The 20,929-nt window shown below is 51.7% G+C and overlaps 1 pseudogene across 1 annotated transcript; it reads right to left on the minus strand.

Annotated features, from left to right (window-relative positions):
• Nucleotides 1-12,372: 12,372 nt before the first annotated feature.
• LOC144315943 (protein FAM221A pseudogene) lies at nt 12,373-18,982 on the minus strand (annotated as a pseudogene). Its single transcript, XR_013381677.1, has 3 exons — nt 18,640-18,982; nt 15,537-15,589; nt 12,373-15,203 (listed from the first exon to the last, which is right to left on the minus strand). The product of XR_013381677.1 is annotated as a protein FAM221A pseudogene (transcript).
• Between the last annotated feature and the right edge of the window lie 1,947 nt (nt 18,983-20,929).

Genomic DNA, 20,929 nt, shown 5'->3' on the forward strand with positions numbered 1-20,929 from the left:
TCAGAATATATAAAGTCAGAGTCACTTAAAGAGCAGAGTCTTGGATGCCTGGATGGCTCAGCGGTTGGGTGCCTGCTTTCAGCTCAGGTCATGATCCTGGGATCCAGGATTGAGTTCTGCATTGAGCTCCCTGGGAGGAGCCTGCTTCTCCCTCTGCCTGTGTCTCTGCCTCTCTCTTTCTGTGTGTGTGTGTGTCTCTCTCTGTCTGTCTCTCATGAATAAATAAATATTTTAAAAAAAGAGCAGAGTGTTGGCACTGCTGTTAAGGTAGCAGTGAGTGGCACAGTGCCCTCCCACAATCTGCAAGGAAAGTGAGGTAGTGGGGAAGCAAAGCCCACCGCCTGGCCACTGACAGAGCCAGAGACCACACGTGGGGCCAGGAAATCTCATGTGGGAAACCCAGGAACCTCCTTGCGGTGTGATCGCTCATGGAGATTCTCTGCTTTAACTTCCCAGAGGATCTGGGCTGTGAGGACTGAAACAGTTCTTTTGGGAAGCAGGTCTAGGCACAGTTTCACATGACGTGAGGAAGCCCATTTGGACTCTTTCGGTACTGTTTTGTTGAGGCTGTTTTTAGCGATTTTATTTATTCATTTATTTGAGAAAAAACAAGCAGAGGGGGAAGGAGAAGTAGGCTGCCCGCTGAGCAGGGAGCCCCACCAAGGACTCGATCCCAGAACCCTGAGATCATGACCTGATATCCAAAGGCAGACACATACCCGACTGAGCCCCCAGGCGCCCCAGTCCTGCTTTATAAGGGAGAAGCTGTTAGACACTGGAGCGCGGAAAGCATCATGACACAGAAGTATCCCAGGGGCCATCTGATAGCACATTCCTACTGAAGTTTGATCTGAATCATTTCTACTTACACAGAATCGGAGTTTGTGGTTACCACGATCAAGGAATTAGGTCCATCTTGATAACGACTTTGTTCATCCTTATTTGAAACACTTACACTTACATATATTCATAGCACTTACCTGCTTCTTTTTTCTTACTATTTCACTATCAGAAGGGGAAGCTTTGAAAAGATAGACCCAAGAGCCCTGCTATCCTTGGCTTCGGTGGAAGAACTGAAACAAAGGAATATCTTAAGCAATTCAAGTATGAATATGTGATTTTTTTTTCTGCCAAAATACTCAAGCTGTGCACTACTGAGAGCTGTTATATTCGAGCCAACTGTGTACAACTTTCACATAACTGTTGCAATTACATTCTGTCTGAAAACAGAATCACTTGCACTTACAGTCTTTTATGTAAGTGCGTATTCTGAATAAAATAATTCAACAGACCACTGTGCTCCAAATAGGTTTCGGGTTGTACAATCAGTTAGAATGCTCTTGCTTCAAATAAAGTGAAGATATAAAATAATTATGCAACTTTTATTTTAAATTCATGCAAATTTTAAATTCTGTTTATTTTTTTTTAATTTTTATTTATTTATGATAGTCACAGAGAGAGAGAGAGAGAGGCAGAGACATAGGCAGAGGGAGAAGCAGGTTCCATGCACCGGGAGCCTGATGTGGGATTCGATCCCGGGTCTCCAGGATCGCGCCCTGGGCCAAAGGCAGGCGCCAAACCGCTGCGCCACCCAGGGATCCCTTAAATTCTGTTTAAAATAATAACATCCGTCTCAAATATTTTGTATCATCACCCTGGGACGTGTTTTACATAGATCCAATTGCACTGGATACTGTAGGAAAGAAAGATTACAGTGATCTAGTGAGTCTTCCAAGACTAGCACTGGGGAGGGAAACAGACAAGCAGTTCTTCAGAGCCCAGACTTAGGGCATCAGAATTAAAAGATCCCTGGAGGAGGGCACCTAGGCGGCTCGTTGGTTAGGCCACCGACACTTGACTTGGGCTCAGGTCATGACCTCAGGGGCATTAGAGCCCCGCCCTGGGCTCTGCAATAATCAGCGGGAAGTCTGCTTGAGGTTCTCTCCCTCTGCCCTCCCCCACCTCATAAATAAATCTTTTAAAAATAAAAAATAATCAGTTAAAGACTCCTGGAGGAAAGAGTCAGAGTCGTGGCAAGTTCATGTGCCAGGTGTGCTCAGGCAGCATGGCCAGCGATGTTCTGTGACCCCAAAATGTGGACAAAAAGCCCATGCACCAGCTGCTTTTTTGATCAGCCTGGGAAGCCTCCCACTGATAAGACAGTGGGGTCAGGTGGTCCCTGGTTCATGTGGCCTCTGGAAGCCCAGGAACTGCCCCCAGGGACCAGATCAGCTGGCTGGAGAATTGAAGCATGGCAGCTCTGGAATCCTCAGTTGTAGGCCAGAACTTCTGCTCTAGCACTGGTTTGTTGGGCATGACCTTGAGCCAGCTTGGTGACCCCTCCCAGTCTGTGCCCTCTTCCTAAAAATGGGGATGATGACACCAATTTCACTGAGCTGATCAGAGCCATAAAGAAGCAAGGAGTGAAAGGGCTGCCTACACAGCAGGGTCTCAGACATCAGGCCTCAGACACTCCTTGCCTCTTTCTCCACTATGCTGATGCCAACTGCGGGGACTCCCCACTTTTACTAAAAGGAGGGGCACAGTATTAGTGCTAGGCTCTGAGGACAATTGCAAGTGCTAAACATGAGCATCGCCGAGGGGCTACGACTTGGCACTGGTGGGTGCTGGCACAGAATGGTGACCGCACATTATGTAGGTGAGTGTCTGTGTGCTCCGTCTGCCTCCTAGACTGGGGTGGGAGGTGCCCTCAGGGGCTCACCCTTTATTTTAGAGCTGTGCCAACACAAACCAGGCACCTGTGTGCAGCGTCTAAACCCCACAGGAAAAATACAGTAGGATTTTAAAAAGTAACATTTAGGAGCACCTGGGTGGTTCAGTGGTTGAGCGTCTGCCTTTGGCTCAGGTCGTGATCCTGGGATCCTGGGATCAAGGCTCACATCGGCCTCCCCGCAGGGAGCCTGCTTCTCCCTCTGCCTATGTCTCTGCCTCTTTCTCTGTGTCTCTCGTGAATAAATAAATAAAATCTTTAAAAAAAAATAAAATGTTATAAAATAAAATGAGGCTATAAACTCTAAAATAAGGTCATAAAATAACACAAAGTGTTATTGTATGCTGTGCCCACTAACATGTCTAAGTGCAGCTAATCCTCACAATTGCCATTAGGACAGGGACAGATCCCTGTTTTGCAGATGAGATCCAGACTTTGGAGGAGAGTGCTAGGACGGGGTTCACACCACCTCCCACCCTGGCCCAGCGCCACCATGGGGGTTACATAAATCAACACCCAAGAAGTGCTTAGAGGAGCAGTGGGCAGGGGTAGGAATATAATAAGCCAAGCTGAGTTATTGAGATTATCACATCAGATCCTGCTTTTCTTTCTCACCAATACGTGTCCCACTGTTTTAAGTTCTTGCAGTGAAGCAGAGGACGGCAGTGTCCCTGGATCCATGTACTCAGAAGTTCCCCTTCTCGAGGGATCCCCCCAGGCTTGTTTAGTTTAATACAGAAGGCTAGGACCCCGCTGCGGAATCAGTGGTCTGAATTGGGAGTTCTCCAGTGTAAGGCATGGTGTTAAACAGAATGCCATTTTAGGTCTACTTTAAGCTTATTTGGCTATATAGTCATGGTTTTTATATGCCTAGATTTTTTTAAAGATGTTATTGATTTATTTGACACAGAGGGAGCGAGCACAAGCAGGGGGAGCAGCAGGCAGAGGCAGAGAGAGAAGCAGACTCCCCACGGAGCAGGGAGCCCAACATGGGGCTTGAGCCCAGGACCCTGAGATCATGAACTGAGCCCAAGGCAGACACATACCAGACTGAGCCGCCCAGGCACCTTCATCCCTAGATTTCTAAAATAGTACAGTAACATTTCCCCCATGTAAGGTAATAAAGGAAGATTTTATCCAGAACGATCTCATTTGGAAAGCACGAAAGTATGAGGTGGAAAGCCTTCCTGCAGCATAACCCACAGAATAACATCATAGCAGCACCCCTGGAAAGTGTCATTTCTACAAATACATAGAGCTCCCTTTTTTTTTAATTGCCATGTCTTTTTTTTTTTTTTTTCTATTTTCCTTCTGATGTTCTCTGTATTCATTCTCCTGGCCCTAGAGACAACTCCTGTTGATCTGCAAGTTAAGCCAAGACACCCGTCCTGATCGGAAGGGAAGATGCCCCAGGCTCCCTCTGGGACTCCTTCCAGTCCCAGGGCAGGCAGCTCAGGAATATTTATGCTCAACTTCTAAAGAAACATACTTTGCCTTAACCATAGTTTTGCTTCCCATATGCCTACTGGACAGTGTATATGCTTGTGGGAAGATCCTAGAGAGCTGACCATGAGTTTGCCAGGACAAGGTTCCCTTCTCAACATTCGCAACCATAAGGTCAAATGGGGGTTCCTGTTAATAATGAGTTTTCCGTATTACATCCAAAGGGCAACATGAAGTCCTGCCTGTTACTTTGAAGATACTTTGCTCATCAATGCCTACTCAATATAAGTACTACCAACTGTTTTTGCTTCCTTTTTAAGACTGAATGATATTCCATTGCATGTACATGGCACATTTTGTTCATCCGCTCATCTAGCCATAGACTAGATGGGGTGCTTCGATCTTTTGGCTACTGTGAATAATGCTACTATAAACATGAGTGTAGAAGTATGGCTGCTTTTAGTTCTTTGGAGTATACATCCAGAAGAGAAATTGCTGGACCATATGGTAATTTTATGCTAAAGTTTTTAAGGGAACCACCATATACAAGTGGCTACACCCATTTCCCATTCCCATCAATGGTGCTCAAAGGTTCCAATTTCCCCACATCCTTATCAACACTTGCTCTTTTCTGGTTTGTGCTTTTTTTTATTATTGTTATTACCCATCCTAATGGGTGAAACTTGGTCCTACCAATGTTCTAATAAAATAAATATTTCTGATTTAAAAATATTTTTATTATATCATACACACAGGGCATACCTGCAAATTTTTACTTAGGATGTGCCCATCAGATTCAGATGAAGAATGACTGCTCTAAAACATGATATTCAAAAAATAAAAAAATAAAAAAAAATAAAAAAATAAAACATGATATTCATGCCATGCAAACTTTTTTTAATACAACACAAGATGGCTTCCAGTGTGGCATACCTCAAAATCTTGTTAACTTCTTGAGACCAAGGCCAAGAGTGAGAAAATGCTGGCAAGCGTGTGAAGTACTCATCCAATTTCTTTAGGAAAATACATTTTGAGAATCACTAAAATATGAAATATTAACAAAAGTAAATACCATAGAAGCACACTGTTGGCCCCAGTCACCTCATCTCACTGTCATTCAGTCAGGGTGGAGGAGAATAAGCCTTGCGAGGCTCATGGGACTATCCTTAGCAGAACAAGAGAGCACTTCTCTGAGGGAGACTGTGTCAGCAAATGCCAGTGAGCCTCAGTTAACCTATTGGGGTTTCAAGGAGAAGAGAGACATGTCAAACTCTGTGGACTGCACCCAGTTTTGCAGAGCAAGTGTTCGGACACATAAGCATACAGAGTCCGATGGGGAGGGGTGCCAGGGAGGCTCAGTCCATTGAGCGTCGGGCTCTTGGTTTCAGCTCAAGTCATGACCTCAGGGTCCTGGGATAGAGCCCCGAGTTGGACTCCATGGGATTCTCTCCCTCTGCTCTCCCCCTGCTCACTGTCTGTCTGTCTCTCTCTGTGTCTCTCTAAAATAAATGAATGAATAAATATCTATCATCTATCTATCATCTATCTATCTATCTATCTATCTATCCACACACACAGGGAAATAGTAGCCGAGAGAGAATGGCTCTGTTTCAATTCCAGGAGTCCACACCAGAAAAAGCTGGAGGGATACTGCCTGCAGACTTCAGACCCAGGGAGACTTGCATCAGGACCCCAGCCTCTTTCCCAACACTGGGGACCTTAGACAAGGTACTTAGACTTTATTTTCAGGCTCTTTCCTTATCTACAAAATAAGAAAAATCATAGGGATTATTCAAAGGGCTGTTGTGAGGTTTCAATTTAAAAATAAGTCATCACTAACTACTTCTGACTCAGTGATTTATTCATTTGGCAAATATGTGTTGAACTCTTATGGAAGAAATTTGAAAACAAAATTTTAAAAAATTTTACAACAAATTCTAGGAATGCCTGCGATTCTTATCAAAATATGGTATAAATTAGTTGGGGGAGGATGAAGCACCCTGCTTTGAAGGGATCGTTTCAGTAAAGCTTCCCAGCGAAGCCCCGCATGCTGTCGGACACTTGGACTGCCTAGAAAAGCAAGTGGAGCCAGTGTGCTGTTGTGCAGAGCACAGCCCCTGACCCCCACCTCGGCAGGAGACCTGTGGTTCCTGGGGGCCCCGGATTCACACTTCTGACTGGAAGGTCATCACCCTGTCGCTCATCCCAGTGACACTAGACTGACCACTTGATAGGTAGGTGAGTCCTTTGCCACCCCAAAACATTTTAGAGTAACTAACATGGAAAAAAAGTCTCTCCTACCATTTGGAAGTACCTGGGAATCCAAAAAATATCCCCCCTTAAAGTACTGGTAGTGCTTGGTGATTTTACAGTTGCTGAGTGGTTGCAAAATGCCAGGCACTGGTTGGCAGAAAGTCCTGCAATCGCTTGAGCTGCTCTTTGCCCAAGACACACACACCAGGGCCTCCACCACATCCTCTGCCTTTAAATACATTTTGCAAGAAGTATGCCACTCACAGCAGGGCCTTTGAGACTTCCCTGGCAGGTCTGTCCCCTGAGGATTGACTTCAGGCTACGGGAAGAAAGCAGAAAGCGTTGGCGTCAGGCAGAGAGGGGCGGGCCGGGCATGGTCGGACCAGGGTTCGGGTCTCCCCAGCATCACACCCCAGCAGCTTTTGAATGAACTTGCTTTGTCGGGCCATCGGCTCAGGAGTGCTTCATGATGAGTCTCACCTCCTGGTGGTGAGATTGGAGTCGTTTCTAAATGTTTATCACTCCCGGTGCCCGTGTGCCAAATGCTAGAAATTCTGAATTCGCTTTGTTAATATTTAACAACATCCCTGAGCTCCTCTCCTGACTCTGCTGCTGCCAACTGGGGCGTGGGGCAGTTCTGTTAATATTTCTTTCAAGGAGAGAGTGGTTTCGGGGCGCCTCGGGGGCTCCGACAGTGAAGCTGTCTTGGGCTCAGGTCATGATCTCAGGGTCCTGGGATCGAGCCTCGAGCCTCGTGTTGGGCTCTGCTCAGCCGGGAGTCTGCTTCTCCTTCTCCTCCCTGCTCGTGCTCTCTCTTTCTCTCAAATAAATAAATAAAATATTTTTAAAAAATAGTTTTTAAAAAGGGCATGGTTTCTAACCCAGCAGCAGGAATAGGGCAGGGGCTGCATAGCCTGCGGTCGGGGGGCCTGGCGGGCCTGGGGGGCAGGCTCCGGGGCAGGTGGACGTCTGCACATCTGGGCTGCCTGCAGGAGCCCTCCCAGAACTGTGGTGAGCCCCCAAAACCGAAAGCAAAGGGGCGGGGAGCTCTTCCGCCCTTTGTCAGGCACCTGAAGCTGAATTCAAGGAGAGTAAAACAACATCTGACCCCTTTGTTTTCCATTCCAAGTTTTGAAACAGGAAGAACAGAGCAAGAGGGGGAAGGCTGCCCTGGCAGGAGGCTCACCCAGCCGCCTGGGGCACCTCCTTTGTTCCGGGGCTCCCTGAGGGAGGGGCGGGCCCATCAGTACCCTGGGGAGCGGCCAGGGCGTGGGAGGGCCACCCGGGGTGCAGCAACCTGCGTGTGCGCTGGCCTCTGCCCCACACCCAGGACGGGCGCCCTGCCATCCCTGTACTGGGCTCTGTGTCCCTGTCATGCTATCGGCCGACATCTGTTGTGTCGATAAAACACAGACCCCCGCTGGGACAGAAAAGGCTAAGAAGAGCAGAAGAGGCGACTGTGCCACCCTGGGGACTGGACGGGCAGGGACATCCTGGCTCAGCACAGGGAGGAGCACTCAGCACGTGAGCTGGCTGAGTGCAGGGCAGCCCTGAGACAGGGGTGTCCGTTCACAGAGACACACTGGAGGGGACACAGAGCAGGGACAGGGGAGCCACCCCCACGCAGCAGGGACTTGGGGCATGGACAGGTATGAGGGACCAGGAGGCCAGCCGGGTGCAGCTCAAGCCCTGCCTGGGCCCCAAAGAGACAGGACAGGATTCAGGGATGCTTCCATGGATCCCCATGGAATCCCCAACCCTAGGGTTGGGATGGATCCCCATCGCTGAGATCCCCAACCCTGTGCCTGTGATGGCCCCACCGACTACAGGAGGAGGCTGTCAATGCAAACGGTGGGCCAGGCACCAGGCAGGCAATCTGAGGCTGCGGGGGTGGGGAGATCTCGCTCTGACTTCACTTCCTGGGGTGCAAGGTTATTGCAGGCGCTCCACGTGAGCAGGAAGTGGGCAGGCCCCGCGGCTCTGCCTGGTGGTTCATGAAAGAAAAAACAGACAAGTCATAACCTCTGCGGTTTGGTTCATGTTGCAACATGGAAACCAGGAAGCTTATCTCAGAGGGAGCCACGGTCCCAACATGGGGCTGTGGGGCCTGGGCTGCTGAGGCTGAGGGAGCAGCCAGTCTCCATCCTGCAGGGGAAGCACCTGGTCCTGGTAGTGGGCAAAACTGGAACCCTTGGAATGGGCCCCCAGATGCAATCATGTCATCAGAATGGGCCAACTAGAACAGAGTTCACAAGAATGGCATCTTCTAAAACAAAAAACATGAGTTTGATTCTCCCTAAAAAAAAAAAAACTAGCCCCTCCCTGAGTTTGAGGTGAGTGAGAAGCATCTCAAGTCAGTGGGTGACAGGATGTGGGGACAGCTTGATGCCTTTGGGTGGGGACACAGGGCATCCCAGCGGGAGGTTCAACCTGACTTTCAAGCCTGTGAATCTGCTGGGTCTTGAAATCCTGTTGGGCATCAGACAGATGGTCAGAAACCGCCACCCCGATCAGCGAACACACCCACACTGCCAGAAAGGACTGCCTGCAGGTGCACCAGAGAAATGTCCTTCCTGGAAAACCGCAGGAAGAGACCAAAGTTTCAGTGGGGATGTGCTGGTTACGCACAGAAGTCCTGATGCTTAGTGACATGGAGCATCCTGGTGGAGCCAGAAGAGGACAAACCCTCTGACAGCCACACCAAAGGTGCCCTGAGGCATGGGCTGGGTGAGCCTCACTGGCTCCCATGGCTTTGGTGACCACTGGGGAGAGGAAGCCAGCCTCCCCACAGCCCTCTGCTACCTGCCACCCGGCCAGCAGGTAACTAAGACTGGCCAAACACGACTGGGAGTAGGAAACGCCTGCTCATAGTCTGCCAACATAGCCTCCTGAGTTTCTCGTTGTTTCGAAAGATGAGACAGCATAACCAGATTTCCAAGTGCCCCCCCACAGTGGATGCCACTGCTGCATCCCCGGTGCTCCTGGAGCGTGGGCACAGGCAGCTGCAAGACACCCTCCAGCGTGTGCACCCCGGGGTGAAGCACTTTGATCTTAATTAGCATCTAGGATTTAAAATAAATACCCAGTTCCTGGGGTAGGGAGGTAGCCAGGGGAGTCCCAGGAGGGGGGCTCTCAGGGTCTGGGGCAGATGGCCTCCAGAGGCCACATGGGGAGCTTAGCTGAGGGGGGGTCACCTCTATCCAGCTGCTGGGTGTGTCCTGGAAGCTGTCCCCCGGCCTGATAGGCCCGACCCTACTGACTTCTGAGAACAGAGACACCTGCTTGCGGGCTGTGCCTCTGGGGCTGCTGTGCATAAGCACGGGGCTAAAGATGCAGGAGGATGGGCAGCCCAGGTGGCTCAGCAGTTTAGTGCTGCCTTCAGCCCAGGGCCTGATCCTGGAGTCCTGAGATTGAGTTCCACTTTGGGGTCCCTACATGGAGCCTACTTCTCCCTCTGCCTGTGTCTCTGCCTCTCTGTGTGTGTGTCTCTCATGAATAAATAAATAAAATCTTTTAAAAAATAAAAATTAAAAAATAAAGATCCAGGAGAACGATGCTGTTTTGCATGGGGTGAAGGGATTGTTTATATATGGGGAGGGAGGTACGTCTGCAGAGACCCCCAGCCCCCAACCTTTGGAGCCTGGCTGAAGGGACCTCCTGGGAGAGCTCTGCAGAGTGCTGGGTGGTTGGGGAGCTGGGGAGTTGGGGAGCCCAGCCCAGCGAGGAGCAGGTCCTTCTGCATCAGGGCCCTTGCTGTCTCTGGAACGTTTGGGAAAAGACTCCTTCCCGGGGCCAGTACTCATCCCGTACATTAAAGGGTTCATTGCAGAGACACTTTTAATATCCAAAATGTTGTTGCCTGCAAGCCGATACTACCGTCAGCGCCCTGCAGTGGATGGCCTGGCAAGCCCTGGCCCAGTCTTGGTGCAGTGAGCCTCCAGGAAGGAGTGCAGCCCTCGGGACACCAGGGAAGGGGACCTCAGGTCTTGTGGATCAATAGTGAACCAAGGTCTACTCACTCAGGCCAACATCTGTGGAGCACCTGTGTGTGCAGGTGCTGGGCTACAGCCTGGCCACAGCCTCAGGAGAGACAGGGGTGGCAGTGGGCCACAGAGTGGGGACCTCACAACGGGACCCATCAGGTCCGGGAGGTCAGTCCCTGCAAGCCCTTTGGAGATTTCCCTGGTGCAATTTGCCAGGGGCTTCTGACCACCTCCTTCTCTAGCAGTTGAATACTTCTGGCGCCCCAGTCCTGCCTTGTGCCACCTACATGAATCCAGGTGAAAGAGATTTCTCCTGGGATGCCTGGGTGGCTCTGTGGTGGAATGTCTGCCTTCGGCTCAGGTTGTAATCCTGGGGTCCTGGGATCGAGTCCTGCATCAGGCTTCCTGCAGGGAGCCTGCTTCTCCCTCTGCCTATGTCTCTGCCTCTCTCTGTGTCTCATGAATAAATAAATAAAATCTTTTAAAAAACAAAAAAATTAAAAGTAAAGACATTCCTTCTGAGAATGTTTTCAATAGTAAGGCTGTGACCAAAGAAAACACTTCCCAAAAGGGCAGAGGCGGTCACTACTCCTTCCATACCTACACCACCTCCCTCTCTGCCTGAGTTGCTGATTTAGGGGTCTCATGCAAAATAGAGAACAAAGCAAAACCAAACAGCCCCCTAGGGGCAGGGGGCCTGGACCTTGGTGCCCAGCCATCTCCCAGAGCCCTTGCCTGGTTGTCCACAGTGCCTCAGGCAGGATTCAGAGACTGGGGTGGACTCCTAGCACAACAGCACCCTAGGGGAGGCCCTGAGACTGGACTGGCCCCTCTGGGATGCCTTCCCAAGGAAGGGACCCCAGTGATGGTGCCCGCATGGATGGAAATACAACTACCACTGAATCAAAGCAACGGGCTGTTCCATGTGTAGAAGCTTGGCAGGGGAAGAAGGAAAGTCCCTGAATTTCCAGGGCACTCAGCCCTTGGTAGCTTTTGGTGACCACTCATCTGCAATGTCTCCTCTGATCATCACAATAACCAATGGGGAAAAGGAAAAGATACTTCTCACTCACTCTGTACAAGCACGCAAACAGGTGGTGCAGAGGTGCCTGCCGGGGCTGCTAGAAGGCAGAGTGGATGGAGCCAGAAGCCAGGCTCTTCTGCCCATCTGAACTCCACAGCCTCCTAACTGGCCCCCTTCTTCCATTCTTGCCCTGTAGGCTGCTTTCCATGCAGCCACCAACTGATTTTCTCTTCTGAAAACATGAGGCCAGGTTAGTCGTCTGCTTCCCATCTTTCACAGTGCTGCACAAAGCCCCTCCAAATCTGCCTTCCCCTCTGCCCTTCACTGGCCTCATCCCCTGCCTTATCCTCTCTGCTCACTCAGCTCCAGCCACCCTGGCCTCTTTGCTATTGGCTTCTACCTCAGGGCCTTTGTACATGCCGCCCTCTCTTCTAGAACCCTTCCCAGATACTCTGTCTCTCTCCCTCTCTTCTTCAAGTCTTGCCCTCATGATCTTTAAGCAAAGGAATGACCCAGATTATTATTTTTGTGTTCAAGGGACCCAGAAGAGCCCCCCAAAAATCCTGGAAAAGAACAAAGTGGAGAATTCACACTTTTTGATTCCCAAACTTATTCTCTATAGTACTCAAGACTGTGTTACCAGCACAGGGACAGACATATAGACCGATTAGATGGGATTAAGTCCAGAAATATACCCTCACATTTACAGTCAATTGATTTTTGACACGGGTGTCAATACAACTCAATAGAGAAAGAACAGTCTTTGCAACAAATGGCGCCGGGACAACTGGATACCGAAGTGCAAAAGAATGAAGTCGGACCCCTACCTCACACCATATGTAAAAATTAGCTCCAAGTGGATCAAGAGCTGGAATGATAAATCTTTTTTTTTTTGGAATGATAAATTTAACAGGAAAATATAGTCATAAATTTTGTGAGATCAGAGGAGGCAATGGTTTCCTACCGAAAGCATTAACAACCAAAGGGAAATCATAACTAAACTGGACTTCATCAAAATTAAAAGTGTTTGTACTTTCTAAAAGCCATTAAAGGACACTATCAAGAAAGTGAGACTACAACCCATAGAATGGGGAAACGTTTTCCAAATCAAATATCTATTAACAGACTTGTTTTAAAAATACGTAAAGAATGCTTACAATTCAATAATAAGAAGATAAATAATCTGATTTTAGAATGGGCAAAAGATCTGAATAGACTCCAAAGAAGACATACCAAGGGTCAATAAGCATATGAAAAAATACATCATTGGTGTCGGAAAAATGTGAATCAAAGCCACACCACTTCACACTCACCAAGTACAGAGGAAGGAAGGAAGGAAGGAAGGAAGGAAGGAAGGAAGGAAGGAAGGAAGGAAGGAAGGAAGGAAGGAAGGAAAAGAAAGGAAAGGAAAGGAAAGAAGAAAGAAAGACAGAAAGACAAGAGACAGAGAAATACCAAGTGTGGACAAGGATGTGGAGAAAACAACCCTCATGCTGTACGGAGAGGACTGTAAAATGGTGCAGTCACTTTGGGAAATAGTTCCTCAAAAGTTAAACTTTTGGTTACCATATGACCCCTAGGTATATGGAGGTATATGGAGAAATGAAAATGTATGTCCATACAAACACTTGCACGTAAATTTCATAGCAGCTTTATGCAGAACAGCGAAAAGAAGAAAAAACATATGGTGCCCAGTCCATCCCCTGGCGAATGGCTAAAGGAGATGCAGCATATCCGTACATGGAGTATTATGGGCCAGAAAAAGGGGTGAAAACATGGTACATTGTGGATGATACTTAAAAACATCAGGCTGAGTGAAAGAAGCCAGTCGCAAAAGACCACACAGTGTATGATTCCATTAATATAAAATGTCCAGGGCAGCCCGGGTGGCCCAGCGGTTTAGCGCCGCCGTCAGCCCAGGGCGTGATCCTAGAGACCCAGGATCGAGTCCCATGTCAAGCTGCCTGCATGGAGCCTGCTTCTCCCTCTGCCTGTGTCTCTGCCTCTCTCTCTCATTCTGTGTCTCTCATGAATAAATAAATAAAATCTTTTTTAAAAATAAATAAAATGTCTGGAACAGGTGAATCCATATATACAGAAAGTAGATTGTGATTGCCTAGGGCTGGGGGTAGATGCAGAAATGGAGAGTGACTGTCAGGGTCATGGGGCTTCTTTTTGGGGGGATAGCAAAGTTCTGAAGTTGGTTGTGGTGATGGTTGCACACTGTGAATATACTACACATTACAAACTACTGATTATACATTTTAAATGAATGAAGTACACATATGTGAATTATATATCTCAATAAAGCTGGTTTTTTCTAAAGCTTTACCTATATTTGAGAGAGAGAGAAAAGGAGTAGGCAGGAGGGAGGAGCAGAGGGAGAGGAGAGTCTCAGGCATACTCCACGGTGAGAGTGGATTTTTTTTTAAATTTTAAATACAATTTTTATTTAAAAACATAAATCAAGATTACAAAGTTTGACAAATAAAAATAGATATTTTAACTTACTATTTTTAAACAGTGCTCCCTCCTTATATATTTGTTCAAAACCCTCAATAACATGTTTAATTTTTTAAATAGCCTCAAAAAGTTAAATTGTGACAGACTAAAAACAGTTACTGTATTTTCAGGCTTTGACCAATATGAAAATAACCTCATTTGTTCAGAGAGACAAAAAGCATATACAAAATATTAAATCATGAATGTTGGCAAAAGTAATGTAAAGTATTTTCACTTGTTTAAATATAGGAAGCAATCAAAATGACATTTTTACATAGTAAGAGAACTTAATAATTTGAGAGAAAATAAAGTCTATTATTATATTTAAATAAACACAAACAAGGCCTATTTGGATGATGGTTTTAATTTTCCCAGTAGTCTTCATGAAGCTTTTGTACTTGATGGCAATGGTGCCTTTCCTTTCTGCTTAGCAACCTTTTCCATCTTTATCCTTTCTTGGTATGGTCTTTCAAAGAAAGCCGTGTCATCCTCCGCAGGTCTCTTTATGGAGGAAACTTGGCTACTCGTACCTACATCTGTCAGTGTTCCTGGAGAAGAACGAGATGATGCTTGAAATGCTGTTAGAAATGGGTGGTCCATGGCTGTAACCGGAGAGTCTAAAAGTCCAATTGAAGGCGCACCAAGCCCACTGTCATCTCATCGCACGTAGCCTTCTGCCAGTGGGCTGAAACCAGTTCAGCCTCCCATCGCTGCACAAGGAACATCCTGTCCCACTGGTTTGCCCTGAGCCAGTCTTTGGTGCTTAGGTTCCACTACTGTGTCATGAGCATATGCAGGCTGACCGCAAGCACAAGCGAAGCAACTATGGAATCCTGAACACTTGGAACAGACATTGCATATAAAGCCCGGCGCAGTGCTGTGCTGAGCCACAAAGTGCTTGCACCTGCAGCGAATGGGCCGCATCCCCGCCCCAGAGGGACGAAGAGGTAAGTCCTGCGGGAGCAGCCGGCTGTGGAATCGTTTCAAAGTCAGTTTTATGTTGTGTATACCTATGTGTACAAAAACACAGTGTCTCTGGCCCCACAAGCTTACAATCCATTCCAGTTGGTGATGGCCAGCTCACAAATAACCTGTTCTGCAAGTGCATCAGTAATGGGTGGGTTTGTTTTTTGTTTGTTTGTTTGTTTGTTTTTTGGTATTCTTCATATTCCTCAGGAGTAAAAAGTTTCCCTCCATCGTCCTCACCAACAATTCCCCGGTACTCCAGGTACGTCCAGGGCGCGGCGGTGCGGGAAGGCAAGGTCAGCTGCTCGGTGGGGAAGTGAGAGGCAGCTGCCAGGCGCACCGGCCCGCGGGGCCCCCCACGCACCGGAGCGTGGATGTTTAATTGCCTAAGCCACCCAGGGGCCCCCCCGCTGTTGTGTTTTTAAGGCGGTCTCCAGCCGGACTGGAGCAGGGAGAGCAGGAGGGTAAAGGTAGGGAGGTATTGAGGTCATTTTGGGTGGAAATGACAAAGGTCCGTGTCCAGGCTGTGGCAGTGAGGGATCCAGGCAGGACTGGGAGCAGGATCCAGGGGGAGGTGGATCCCAAGGATGGAGTCACTGGACATGCAGGTGGCTCCTGCTTACTGAGTGCTCACCTGTGCGGTGGCCCCATAGGGCACCTCCTCCTTTATTTCTTCTTCCCGTGACTCTGCAAGAAGGGCACACGTTTTGTGCTGTGAAACTGAGGCTCAGAGGGGTTTCTGGGTTCCACCCTACATCCAGGGTTCCTTCCTGCCCCCTTCCCGGTCTCCAGAATTCTGGACTTCTGCTGGGGACTGGGGGGTGGGTGGGGAGTGGGGGGACTGGGGGGCAGGTGTGGGGGTGGTTGGGGGCAGGTGTGGGGTGGGGGGGCAGAGGGCAAGTGGGGGAGCAGAGGGGCAGTTGGGGAGGGGCCAGAGGGCAGGTGTGAGGTTGGGGGGCTGGAGGGCAGGTAGGGGGGCTGGGGGGCAGGTGTGGGGGTGCTTGGGGGTGCTGGGGGCGAGGTATGGGATAGGCGGGCAGGGGAAGCTCAGAGGGGCCAGAGGGGCTGCATTCAGGCACATAAAAACCCAACTGGCCAAAGACACACGAAACAATCTGCTAAAAATAAACTCCCTGAGGAAAACCCTCCTATGGCTCTATAAGCCCCACCGCTCCCTCCACGCGGTGTGCTGGGGTCTGGGGGAGCCATGTCCAGGGGTATTGGCCAGCATCCCTCTCCCCTGCAGCCCCGAACCCTGAGGAGGTGTCCCCCTGCCCGCCCCTGCACCTCCCCTCCCTCCAGCCCAGGGAGCACAAGGTGGGCCATCTGGGCAGAGGAGACTGGGGAACCCAGCAGGCCAGATCCAGGGGTGCAGGGTGCAGACAGGACAGGCGGATGGGGCACATGCAGTTGGGCTCTGGGGGCAGGGAGCATGGGAGGGACGGAGGGACCGTCCCAGACGGAGGCCCTGGGATCCTGGCTGGCATGGGGGAGGGCATAAACCACTCCCCACCCCCACCTGGCACAGGTTGTGTCAATAAACTTTTATTGGAACACCGTCCCGCCTACCGTTGCAGCGGGCAAGCGCACCTCAAGTCTGTGCACCTGACTCTGCAGAGAAGGTTTGCCGCCCCCTGCTGTAGACAGTCTTTCACCCCTGAGCAAGAATGAGTGGACCAGGCCTTGCCTGCGCCCTGCAGGCCACTGGGACTGAGTGGGGCTGGAGGCAGGGCACAGGCTGGGGGACAGGCGACCACCTGTGGCTGCCCCCCGTGGGGGCAGGTGCCGACCTGAGCGGGGGTGGTCAGGACCGAGGGGGGCTTGGCTTTACAGGAATGGCTGAAGGATCCCCCACCAGCAGTGGCTGCCTGAGGCCCTGGGTTGGGAAGGAGTCTGAGGTCATTCTACTTAGGAGGAAGATGTCACTGCGTCATAACCTCTCGTGGAGAAGGGCCGAGGAGGTAGAGACACAAGGACCCCATATCTTCCCCTTAAATTAAAATGTCTGCGTCCACTGAGTTGAAAATAAAGCTTGACCACTGGAATTTCTTCTTGGCTGAAAAATAAAAGACGTCATCTTGGGATCTGCTCAGGTCTGAAAATTCTGAGCAATTTCTTTGTTCCTCTTGTTGACAAGCCTGTGGAGGCTGGTCTGGGCATCTGTCCAGACCCGGGCGCCCGCCTGCAAGCCCACCCCGCATCCTGAAGGAGGAAGCGGCAGGCAGTGGGGGCCAGAGGGGTGTGGCTGCGAGGTAGGGGGGCCAAGGAGATGGGGGGAGGGGCGTGGCTGCAGAGTGGGGGGCTGCCTGGCTGCAGGCCCCAGAGACCAGCGCCACCAGCAGAGTCCACTGGGCGGCAGCTCCCAGGCAAAGGGAGCCACGCGGCCTGGATGGAGCTGGCAAGAGGCCTGGGCCTGTGAATGTGGCCTCTGTAAATGCTGCAAAGAGAAGCGGCAGTACTGATCCCCAGGGGGATCTGGGTGTCCCTGAGAGCAGGCCCTAGAGGCCTGGGAGGGACACCCGAGCCTTGCGGTTCAGACGACATGGGGGCCTGGCGGGGACAGGAAGTAAGATCTGAAACAGTGACAGGACCACGCGGGGTCAGCCCAGGCTCCCAGGCTTGGGGCAGGAAATAGGAAGCCTCATCTCTCTGGTGAGCCCAGGGGGCGTGGGGGTGCCTCCCGGACTAGTGCCCACATGTCCCCCGGGCTGTGATCTGGCCACCCAGGACTCGGGACTCACCCCCTGAACCCCGGCACCTCCCTGAGACATGTTCAGCTGCAAGCGAACAGCAGGATGGCTGTAAAATGAACTGTCTGCACAGAAGGAACACAATGAGAGGAACGTCCCCTCCTCCCACCGGGAAGGACACACAGGCTTTGTGTCCCTTGGCCAGGCTCTCAGAGGGAGAAGGAGGGACGGGAGGGAGATGGGAGCGGCTTCTCTGTGCTTTGGGGGTGCCCAGCCCAAGAAGAACCCCTGGGTTCTGGGGTTCCTGGGGCCCAGTGATGGGGGCACCTAGGCTCCTCCAGAGGGAAGGCCAGGCTGCCCAGGGGATGCGGCAATGTCCCCTCTGTGGGTGAGCCCGCAGGGCTTCCTGGGGCCAGAGCAGAGCAGGGGACCACTGTGCCGACCTGTGGCAGGCCAGGGAGACCCTGGGGGGTGGGTGATGCTCAGGGAGCAGAGGGAGTGACAATGGCTGCACAGGACTATATAGCCCAGGCGTGCCCCCCCGAAAGCCTCAGTGTCCCCATGAACCAGAAGGGGTCCCCAGAAACTGAACGTGGATGATCCCCCTCAGGGAGGTGCAGGCTTGAGTCAGATTAATTTAGTTTAGAAAACGAAGTTCGCGGCTTTCACATTTCAGCATCACAGTGTTGTTAGGTGGCCACGCGAGTGATGGAGACCCTCACTTTTACTCCAAAAGGCAATTCGTCGGGAGGAGGATGAGTGAGCAGAAAAGATCTAAATGTGGCATGGTGTCCGGGCATGGGGACGCCAGCGAGAGCCCAGCAGAGCCCCCTTTGCTCTCTCTGCAGCATCTCCCCTGGGCCTGGGGCCTCACCAGAGCACTCACACCAGCAGGGCCCCGTGGGCACTTGCCATGTGCCAAGCACAGAGCTGACCATTCTACGTGGGCTGTTTAATCGTCACGGCAACCTGGTGAGGTAGGCATTATCGTCGTTACCCCCAGTCTACAGATGTGGGACCAAGGCACAGAGAGGTCGAGTAACTCACCAAAGACCACACAGTCAGGACACAGAGTCAGGAATCTCTCCACCGCTCTGCTGTGGCCTCCATCAGGAACTGGGCGGCCACCCCGAATGTGTCCCCTCCCAAACACCTGACAAGTCACCGGGGAGGACAGGCAGGAAGAGGCAGATGGGCTACTGTCACACACCTGTGCGTATAACTGTTTACATGGCCACCCATTTCCTCTTCTCAGCCACACATAAGTGAAAGGCCTGGGGCCTCTGCCTGGGCCACAGCAGGTGCTGGGAGTGATGCAGGGGCCGTGTCGCTCTCCTGGACCTTGGCACGGTGGGGGGAGAGGGCTGCAGGCCCGGCTGGAGCCAGGGCACCAAAGTCAGATAAGAACCAACTTCACACAGGGCCTTCTGATCAAATCTGATGTCCCATCTCTCCAAGTTCTGCCACTCAAAGCCACCAGAAGAGGGGCGCAGAGCAAAGTCACTGTGTCCCTGGTGCAGGACCGTAAACCAACCGCTGAGCCTGCAGGGAGCCGCCCTCTCTGCGGCTGGCCACCCGTTTCCTGCCTGACTTCTGTGTCAGGGTGGAGGCCGGTGTGCAGTGGAGCTGCCCAGAGACCTTCCCCTGCCCCTGCGGCTGGGGCCCCCTGCGTCCTGTCCCGGGAGGCCTGGGGATCAAGGTGCCACACAGAGAGGGCTGGGGGCTCTCCAAGGCCGCTGGGAGGTGACAAGGGGCTCCTCGGGGTCAAGGTCTGGACCAACCATCCCACCTGCAGAAGAGCAGGGGAGCTTCCTGGCCCCGAGGACAGGACCGGGCTAATCGTTCCTTCTCTCTCTTGCTTGCTCTTCCAAACCGGAAGAAAGGAACTTGAGCTTCAGCTCAGGATGGACGGGAGCTCCACACCTGCAGGGAGAGCGGAGGGAGCACTGGAAGGGGGGTCAGAGCCAGAGGTCCGGGTGGGAGGCCCCTCTCTGAGAAGGAATGGCCACGGGCCTGGGCGCACCTGCTCCTTGGGCTCCTTCCAGAAACACACGGAACGGAAAACCAGGCACCTCCGTGCAGCCGGGAAGGACCGTGTGCTCCTCAGATGAGGCCCTGAGAGAGGCCTGGAGGGGTTATCGGGCAGTGGCAGGAGGGGTTTGCACCTGGTGACCCCAGGGGCTTCCCAGCTCCACCTCTAAGACTGGGAGTTGAACCCCCTACATGCACTGCGTGTAGATAATTCCAGAAGGAGGAGGGAGTACGGCAACACCCCGAGGGCTTCTCCAGGACGACAAACCTGTGTCCACTTCACCACCTAGTAAATCACAGGCAGGGCCCAGCAGGTGCCTGTAAGGAGCTCACAGCAACATCCAGGCTACAGCGCACTGGCCCTTGGGCGCTTCCTCCCCCAGGGCCCTTGCACCTGCTGCGCCCCTGCCTACACCTCCCTCCAGGTCTGCGCTGCTCACCTCGGTTTCATTCGGGTCTCTGCCAGAACATTCCCCAGTGGGCTTTCCTGATGGGTGAACAGGCCTCAGTGCCGTCCGGCTACGTCCTGTACTTTGTTCGGGAAATACTTCTGCTAGATAAGTATCTTGGAGCTGGGATGGCTGGGGGGTCGGTTTGTGTCCCACTCTGAAATCCATATGTGATATCTGAGCCCCAGCACCCTGACATGTGGCCTCCTTTGGAGATGGGGGCTGTGAGGTCACAGCAAACATCTGTTGGTCTCTGCCCCTGGCTCCTGACACAGGCAGGGCCCCCGGAACCCTTCCCATTTCCTAGGTGACGAGTGTCCCCTGTTCTAATGAGGCAACTCTGGGTGGGCTCCCAGGTGGAGGCGGTCCCGGGAAGGCCAATCTCCTCCTCTTAATCAGGCCTGGCCCATTCCCTGGAGAAGGCACAGGGGCTGAAATGGACTTTGTGGCCGGGAGGTGGTCCAGGGGCAGGGAGGTCCTGGGGGTGGCCCGAATCCCATATGACCAGCGTCCTCCCAGGAGGGGGTCTAGACGCAGACACAGAGGCAGGGAAGCCCATGAAGACACGGGTGGAGGACAGCCGTGTACAGGTCAGGGAGGGCCCGGGGAAGGAGCCAACCTGCCCATACTGGATGTGGCTTTGCGGCCTCCGTTCTGTGGGTGGGGACACCCGGTTACCCGGCTGGCCAATCCAGGGCCCCCATCCCTCTGTTAATGCAGGTGGGGGTCCCCCAAGGACACGTCTGTGGTGAAGCCCCAGGGTGACCCCTTCCCTCCTGCTGAGGAACGGGCTCCTCCTGGCTCAGGAAAGCTGCTTGGCGCCACCTGGTTGGGGCCCCAGCCCCCAGGGCTGGCCG

The sequence above is a fragment of the Canis aureus genome, chromosome 6 (assembly GCF_053574225.1).
Source record: "Canis aureus isolate CA01 chromosome 6, VMU_Caureus_v.1.0, whole genome shotgun sequence".
NCBI classification, from domain to species: Eukaryota; Metazoa; Chordata; class Mammalia; order Carnivora; family Canidae; genus Canis; species Canis aureus.